Here is a 7,158-nt window from a genome sequence, read left to right as displayed (position 1 = left end):
ATGAGGGGTAGTGTGAGGGTTAGGGCTAGGGTTAGGGTGAGGTTTAGGGTTAGTGTGAGGGTTAGGCTTAGGGTTAGGGTTAGGGTGAGGGTTAGGGGAGGGTAAGGGTTAGGGTGAGGGTTAGGATGAGGGTGAGGTTTAGGGTTAGGGTGAGGTTTAGTTTTAGTTTGAGGGTTAGGCTTAGGGTTAGGGTTAGGGTTAGGGTTATTTTGAGGGTAAGGGTTAGGGTGAGGGTTAGCATGAGGGTGAGGGTTAGGGTTAGGGTGACAGTGTGGGTTAGCGTGATGTTTAGGGTTAGGGTTAGGGTAAGGTTTACGGTGAGGTTTAGGTTGAGGTTTAGGGTTAGGGTTCGAGTTGGTGTTAGTGTGAGGGTTATGGTGAGGTTAAGGGTTAAAGTGATGCTTAGGGTGAGGGTTAGGGTTAGCGTTAGGGTTACTGTTAGGTTTAGGGTGAGGGATAGGGTTAGGGTTTTGGTGAGGGTTAGGGTTGGTGTGAGGGTTAGGGTTAGTTTAAGGTTAGGGTTATGGTGAGGGTGAGGGTAAATGTTAGGCTGAGGGTTAGGATGAGGGTGAGGGTTAGGAATAGGGTTAACGTTAGGGTGAGGTCTAGGGTGTGGGTTATGGTTAGGGTTCAGGTTAGGCTTAAGATGAGGGTTAGGGTTAGATTTAGGGTTAGGGTGAGGTTGAGGGTTAGGGTTAGAATTAGGGTTAGGTTTAGGGTTAGGGTGAGGTTTAGAGTTAGGTTGAGGGTGAGTGTTAGGGTTAGGTTTAGGGTGAGGATTATGGTTATGGTGAGAGTTAGAGTTAGGGTTCGGGTGAGGGTTAGGTTTAGGGTTATGTTTGGGGTTCGAATTATGGTGGGGGTGAGGTTGAGGAATAGCGTTAGGATTAGGATTAGAGTTAGGGTGAGGGTTAGAGTGATGTTTAGGTTTAGGTTTAGGGTTAGGGTGAGGGTGAGTGTTAGGCTGAGTGTTAGGTTTAGGGTTATGGTTACGGTGAGGCTAGGTTGAGGGTAAGGATTAGGGGGAAAGTTAGGGTGAGGGTTACCGTTAGGGTTAGGGTTTGAGGTGTAGGATGAGGTTTAGCTTTACGGTGAGGATTAGGGAGAGTTTGAAGGTTGAAGAGATGGTTAGGGTTAGGGTGAGGTTTAGGGTTAGGATGAAGATGAGGTTTAGGGTTAGGATTAGTGTGAGGATTAGGTTGAGGTTAAGGGTTATTGTGAGGGTGAGGGTGAGGTTGAGGTTTAGGTTTAGTTTTAGGGTTAAGGTGAGGGTTAGGGTGAGGTTTAGGGTTAGGGTGATGTTTTGGGTGAGGGTGAGGGTTACCATGAGGTGAGGGTTCGGGTGAGGGTTCGGGATAGGGTGAAGATAAGGGTTAGGGAGAGGGTGAGGCTTATGGTTAGGGTGAGGGTGACCGTGAGAGTGAGGGTGAGGGTGAGGGTTAGGGTTAATGTGAGGGTTAGGGTGAGTGTAAGTGTCAGGGTGAGGTTGAGGGTTAGGGTTAGAGTGAGGGTGGGGGTGAGGGTGAGGGTTTTGGTTCGGTAAGGGTTAGGGTTAGTGTTACGGTTATGGTGAGGGCTAGGTTGAGGGTGAGGTTTAGGGTGAGGATGAGGGTGATATTGAGTGTTATGGTGTGAGCGAGAATTAGGGTTAGGGTGAGGGTTAGGGTGACCGTGAGGGTTAGGGTGAGGGTGAGGGTTAGGTTTAGGGTTACGGTTAGGGTGAGAATTAGGATCAGGATGAGGGGTAGTGTGAGGGTTAGGGTTAGGGTAAGGGTGAGGTTTAGGGTTAGTGTGAGGGTTAGGCTTAGGGTTAGTTTTAGTTTTAGGGTGAGGGTAAGAGTTAGGATGAGAGTTAGGATGAAGTTGAGGGTTAGGGTTAGGGTGAGGTTTAGCGTTAGTGTGAGGGTTAGGCATAGTGTTAGGGTTAGTGTTAGGTTTAGGGTGAAGGTTAGGGTTAGGGTGAGGTTTAGGATGAGGGTAAGGTTTAGGATTAGGGTGAGGGTGTGGGTTAGAGCGATGTTTAGGGTTAGGGTTAGGTTTAGGTTTAGGGTGAGGGTTAGGTTGAGGTTTAGGGTTAGGGTTAGAGTTGGGGTTAGTGTGAGGGTTAGGGTGAGGGTAAGGGTTAAAGTCAAGCTGAGGGTGAGGGAGAGGGTTAGGGTTAGCGTTAGGGTAACGGTTAGGTTTAGGTTGAGGGGTAGGGTTAGTGTTATGGTGAGGGTTAGGGTTAGTGTGAGGGTTAGGGCTAATTTGAGGGTTATGGTTATGGTGAGGGCGAGGGTAAGTGTTAGGCTGAGGGTTAAGCTGAGGGTGAGGGTTAGGATTAGGTTTTACGTTAGGGTGAGGTCTAGGGTGAGGGTTAGGTTTAGGGTTCGGGTTAGGGTTAGGATGAGGGTTAGTGTAAGGGTAAGGTTTAGGGTTAATTTGATGGTTAGGGTTAGGTTTACATTTAGGTTTAGGGTGAGGGTGAGGGTGAAGGTTAGAGTAACGGTTAGGGTTAGGGTGAGGTTGAGGTTTAGGGTTAGGATTAAGGTTAGGGTTAGGGTTAGGCTGAGGGTGAGGGTGAGGATGAGAGCGTTAGGGTAAGGGTTAGAGTTATGGTTAAGGTGAGGATTAGTGTGAGGATGAAATTTAGGGTGAGGGTTAGGGTTAGGGTGATGTTTAGGGTGAGGGTGAGGGTTAGGGTTAAGGTGTGGGTTAGGGATAGGATTAGGGTTATGGTGAGGGTCAGGGTGAGGCTTATGGTTAGGGTTAGTGTTAGGGTGAGGATGAGGGTTAGGGTTATACTTAGGGTTAGGTTGAGGGTTAGGGTAAGGTTTAGAGGTAGGTTGAGGGTGAGGGTTAGGTTTAGGTTGAGGTTGAGGCTTAGGGTTAGGGTGAGAGTTAGAGTTAGGTTTAGGGCGAGGGTGAGGTTTAGGGTTAGGTTTGGGGTTCGAATTAATGTGAGGGTGAGGTTGAAGAATAGGGTTAAGATTAGGGTAAGTGTTAGGGTGAGAGTTAGAGTGATGTTTAGGTTTAGGTTTAGGGTTAGGGTGAGGTGAGGGTTAGGGTGAATGTTAGGGTTAGGGTTAGGGTTAGGGTGAAGGTTAGGTTGAGGGTAAGGATGAGGGTGAAAGTTAGGGTGAGTGTTACCGTTAGGGTTAGGGTTTGAGTTGTAGGGTGAGGTTTAGGTTTAGGGTGAGGATTAGGGAGAGTTTGAGGGTTGAAGGGAGGGTTGGGGTTAGGGTGAGGGTTAGGGTTAGGATGAAGATGAGGTTTAGGGTTAGTGTTAGTGTGAGGATTAGGTTGAGGTTAAGGGTTATTGTGAGGGTGAGGGTGAGGTTGAGGTTTAGGTTTAGTGTTAGGGTTAAGGTGAGGGTTAAGGTGAGGTTTAGGGTTAGGCTTAAGGTTAGGGTTTGGGTGACGGTGATGTTTTGTAATAGGGTTACGGTGAGTGTTCGTGTTAAGGTTAGGGTTAGGATGAGGTTTAGGTTTATGATGAGGGTGAGGGTTAGGGTGAGGTTTAAGGTTAGGTTTATTTTAGTGTGAGTGTTAGGGTTAGGATTAGTGTGAGTTGGAGGGCTAGAGGGAGGTTTATGGTTAGAGTGAGTGTTAGGGTTAGGGTTAGGGTGAGGGTTAGGGTTAGGGTGATGTTTTGGGTGAGGGTGAGGGTTACCATGAGGTGAGGGTTCGGGTGAGGGTTCGGGATAGGGTGACGATAAGGGTTAGGGAGAGGGTGAGGCTTATGGTTAGGGTGAGGGTGACAGTGAGAGTGAGGGTGAGGGTGAGGGTTAGGGTTAACGTGAGGTTTAGGGTGAGTGTAAGTGTCAGGGTGAGAGTGAGGGTTAGGATTAGGGTGAGGATGGGGGTGAGGGTGAGGGTTTCGGTTCGGTAAGGGTTAGGGTTAGTGTTACGGTTATGGTGAGGGCTAGCTGGAGGGTGAGGTTTAGGGTGAGGATGAGGGTGATGTTGAGTGTTAGGGTGTGAGTGAGCATTAAGGTTAGGGTGAGGGTTAGGGTGACAGTGAGGGTTAGAGTGAGGGTGAGGTTAGTATTAGGCTTAGGGTTAGTGTGAGAATTAGGATCAGGATGAGGGGTAGTGTGACGGTTAGGGTTAGGGTTAGGGTGAGGTTTCGGTTTAGTGTGAGGGTTAGGCTTAGAGTTAGGTTTAGTTTTAGGGTGAGGGTAAGAGTTAGGGTGAGGGTTAGGATGAGGGTGAGGGTTAGGGTTAGGGTGAGGTTTAGGGTTAGTGTGAGGGTTAGGCTCAGTGTTAGGTTTAGTGTTAGGTTTAGGGTGAGGTTTAGGGATAGGGTGAGGTTTAGTATGAGGGTGAGGTTTAGGGTTAGGTTGAGGGTATGGGTAAGGGTGATGTTTAGGGTTAGGGTTAGGTTTAGGTTTAGGGTGAGGGTTAGGTTGAGGTTTAGGTTTAGTGTTAGAGTTGGGGTTAGTGTGAGCGTTAGGGTGAGGGTAAGGGTTAAAGTCAAGCTGAGGGTGAGGGAGAGGTTTAGGGTTAGTGTTAGGGTTACGGTTAGGTTTAGGGTGAGGGGTAGGTTTAGGGTTATGGTGAGGGTTAGGGTTAGTGTGAGGGTGAGGGTTAGTTTGAGAGTTAGGGTTATGGTGAGGGTGAGGGTAAGTGTTAGGCTGAGGATTAAGCTGAGGGTGAGGTTTAGGATTAGGTTTAACGTTAGGGTGAGGTCTAGGGTGAGGGTTAGGTTTAGGGTTCGGGTTAGGGTTAGGATGAGGGTTAGGTTGAGGGTAAGGTTTAGGGTTAATTTGATGGTTATGGTTAGGTTTACGTTTAGGTTTAGGGTGAGGGTGAGGGTTAGACTAACGGTTAGGGTTAGGGTGAGGTTGAGGGTTAGAGTTAGGATTCGGGTTAGGGTTAGGGTTAGGCTGAGGGTGAGGGTGAGGATGAGAGGGTTAGTGTAAGGGTTAGAGTTATGGTTAGGTTAGTGTTAGTGTGAGGATGAAATTTAGGGTGAGAGTTATGGTTAGGGTGATGTGTAGTGTGAGGGTGAGGGTTAGGGTTAGGGTATGGGTTAGGGTTAGGATTAGGGTCATGGTGAGGGTCAGGGTGAGGCTTAGGGTTAGGGTTAGTGTTAGTGTGAGATTGAGGGTTAGAGTTATAATTAGGGTTAGGTTGACGGTTAGGATAAGTTTTAGAGGTAGGTTGATGGTGAGGGTTAGGGTTAGGTTTAGGGTGAGGCTTAGGGTTAGGGTGAGAGTTAGAGTTAGGTATTGGTTGAGGGTGAGGTTTAGGGTTAGTTTTGGGGTTCGAATTAATGTGAGGGTGAGGTTGAGGAATAGGTTTAGGATTAGGGTAAGTGTTAGGGTGAGTATTACAGTGATGTTTAGGTTTAGGTTTAGGGTTAGGGTGATGGTGAGGATTAGGGTGAGTGTTAGGGTTAGGGTGAGTGTTAGGTTGAGGGTTAGGTTGAGGGCAACGGTGAGGTTGATGGTTAGGGTTAGGGTTAGGGTTAGGTTTAGGGTTTGAATGAGGTGTAGGATCAGTTTGAGGTTTCGGATTACTGTGAGGTTTAGGGTTATGGTGAGGATAAGTTTTAGGGTGAGGGTTAGGGTAAGGTTTAGGGTAAGGTTTAGGGTGAGTTTTAGGATAAGAAATAGGGTTAGGGTGAGGGTTAGGCTGAGCAGTAGGGTTAGGGTGCGGGTTACGATGAGGGGAAGGATTAGGATTAGGGTGAGGATTGGGGTGATGTTTAAGGTTAGGGTTAGGGTTAGGTTGAGGGTTAGGGTGAGGATAAGGTTGAGGTTGAGGTTGAATGTTAGGGTAAGGTTTAGTGTTAGGGTTAGGTTTAGGTTTAGGCTGAGGGCTTAGGGTGAGGGTGAGGGTTAGGGTGAGGGTTATGTTATGGTTAGGTTTAGGGTGAGTATTAGGTTTAAGGTTAGGGTTAGGATGAGGGTTAAGTTGAGTGTTAGGGTTAGGGTTAGGGTTAGGGTGAGGGTTACGGTTAGGGTGAGGGTAAGGGTAGGGGTGAGGGTAAGTTTTAGGGTGAAGTGTAGGTTTAGGGTTAGAGTTAGGGTGTGGGGTAGCTGTAGGGTGAAGGTGAGGGTGAGAGTTAGGTTTATTGTTAGTGTTAGGTTTAGGGTTAGGCTTAGGGTGAGGCTGTGGGTGAGGGTGAGGGTTAGGATTAAGGTGAGGTTTAGGGTTAGGGTTAGGTTGAGGGTTAGGTTTAGGATGATGTTTAGTGTGAGGGTGTGCGTTCGTGTGAGGGGAGTTTTCGGGTGCGGGTGATGGTTAGTGTGTGGGTGAGGGTTAGGGTTAGGGTGAGGGTGAGTGTTAGGGTTAGGGTTCGGGAGAGGGTTAAGGTTAGGGTGATGTTTTGGGTGAGGATGAGGGTTACCATGAGGTGAGGGTTCAGGTGAGGGTTCGGGATAGGGTGAAGTTAAGGGTTAGGGTGAGGATTAGGGTTAGGGTTAGCGTTAGGGTTATGGTTAGGGTTAGGGTGAGGGGTAGGGTTAGGGTTATGGTGAGGGTTAGGGTTGGTGTGAGTGTGAGGGTTAGTTTAAGGTTAGGGTTATGATGAAGGTGAGGGTAAGTGTTAGACAGAGGGTTAGGTTGAGGGTGAGGTTTAGGATTAGGGTGAACGTTAGGGTGAGGTCTAGGGTGAGTGTTAGGGTGATGGTTCGGGTTAGGGTTAGGATGAGGTTTAGGGTTAGGGTTAGGGTTAGGCTGAGGTTGAGGGTTAGGTTTAGAGTTAGGGTTAGATTGAGGGTTATAGTGAGGTTTAGAGTTAGGTTGAGGGTGAGCGTTATGGTTAGGTTTAGGGTGAAGTTTACGGTTAGGGTGAGAGTTAGATTTAGGGTTCGGGTGAGGGTTAGGTTTAGGGTTAGGTTTGGGGTTCGAATTAAAGTGATGGTGAGGTTGAGGAATAGGGTTAGGATTAGGATTAGAGTTACGGTGAGGGTTAGAGTGATATTTAGGTTTAGGTTTAGGGTTAGAGTGAGGGTGAGGCTTAGGTTGAGTGTTAGGGTTAGGGTTAGTGTGAGGGTTAGGTTGAGGGTAAGGGTGAGGGTCAAAGTTAGGGTGAGGGTTACTATTAGGGTTAGGGTTTTAGGAGTAGGGTGAGGTTTAGGTTAAGGGGGAAGATTAGGGTGATTTTGAGTGTTAGAGGGAGGGTTAGGGTTACGGTGAGGGTGCGGGTTAGCATGAAGATGAGGGTTA

The sequence above is a fragment of the Dipodomys merriami genome, unplaced genomic scaffold, assembly GCF_024711535.1.
Source record: "Dipodomys merriami isolate MVZ:Mamm:240054 unplaced genomic scaffold, mDipMer1.0.p SCAF_47, whole genome shotgun sequence".
NCBI lineage: Eukaryota > Metazoa > Chordata > Mammalia > Rodentia > Heteromyidae > Dipodomys > Dipodomys merriami.
Note: the sequence above shows the minus strand (reverse complement) of the source record.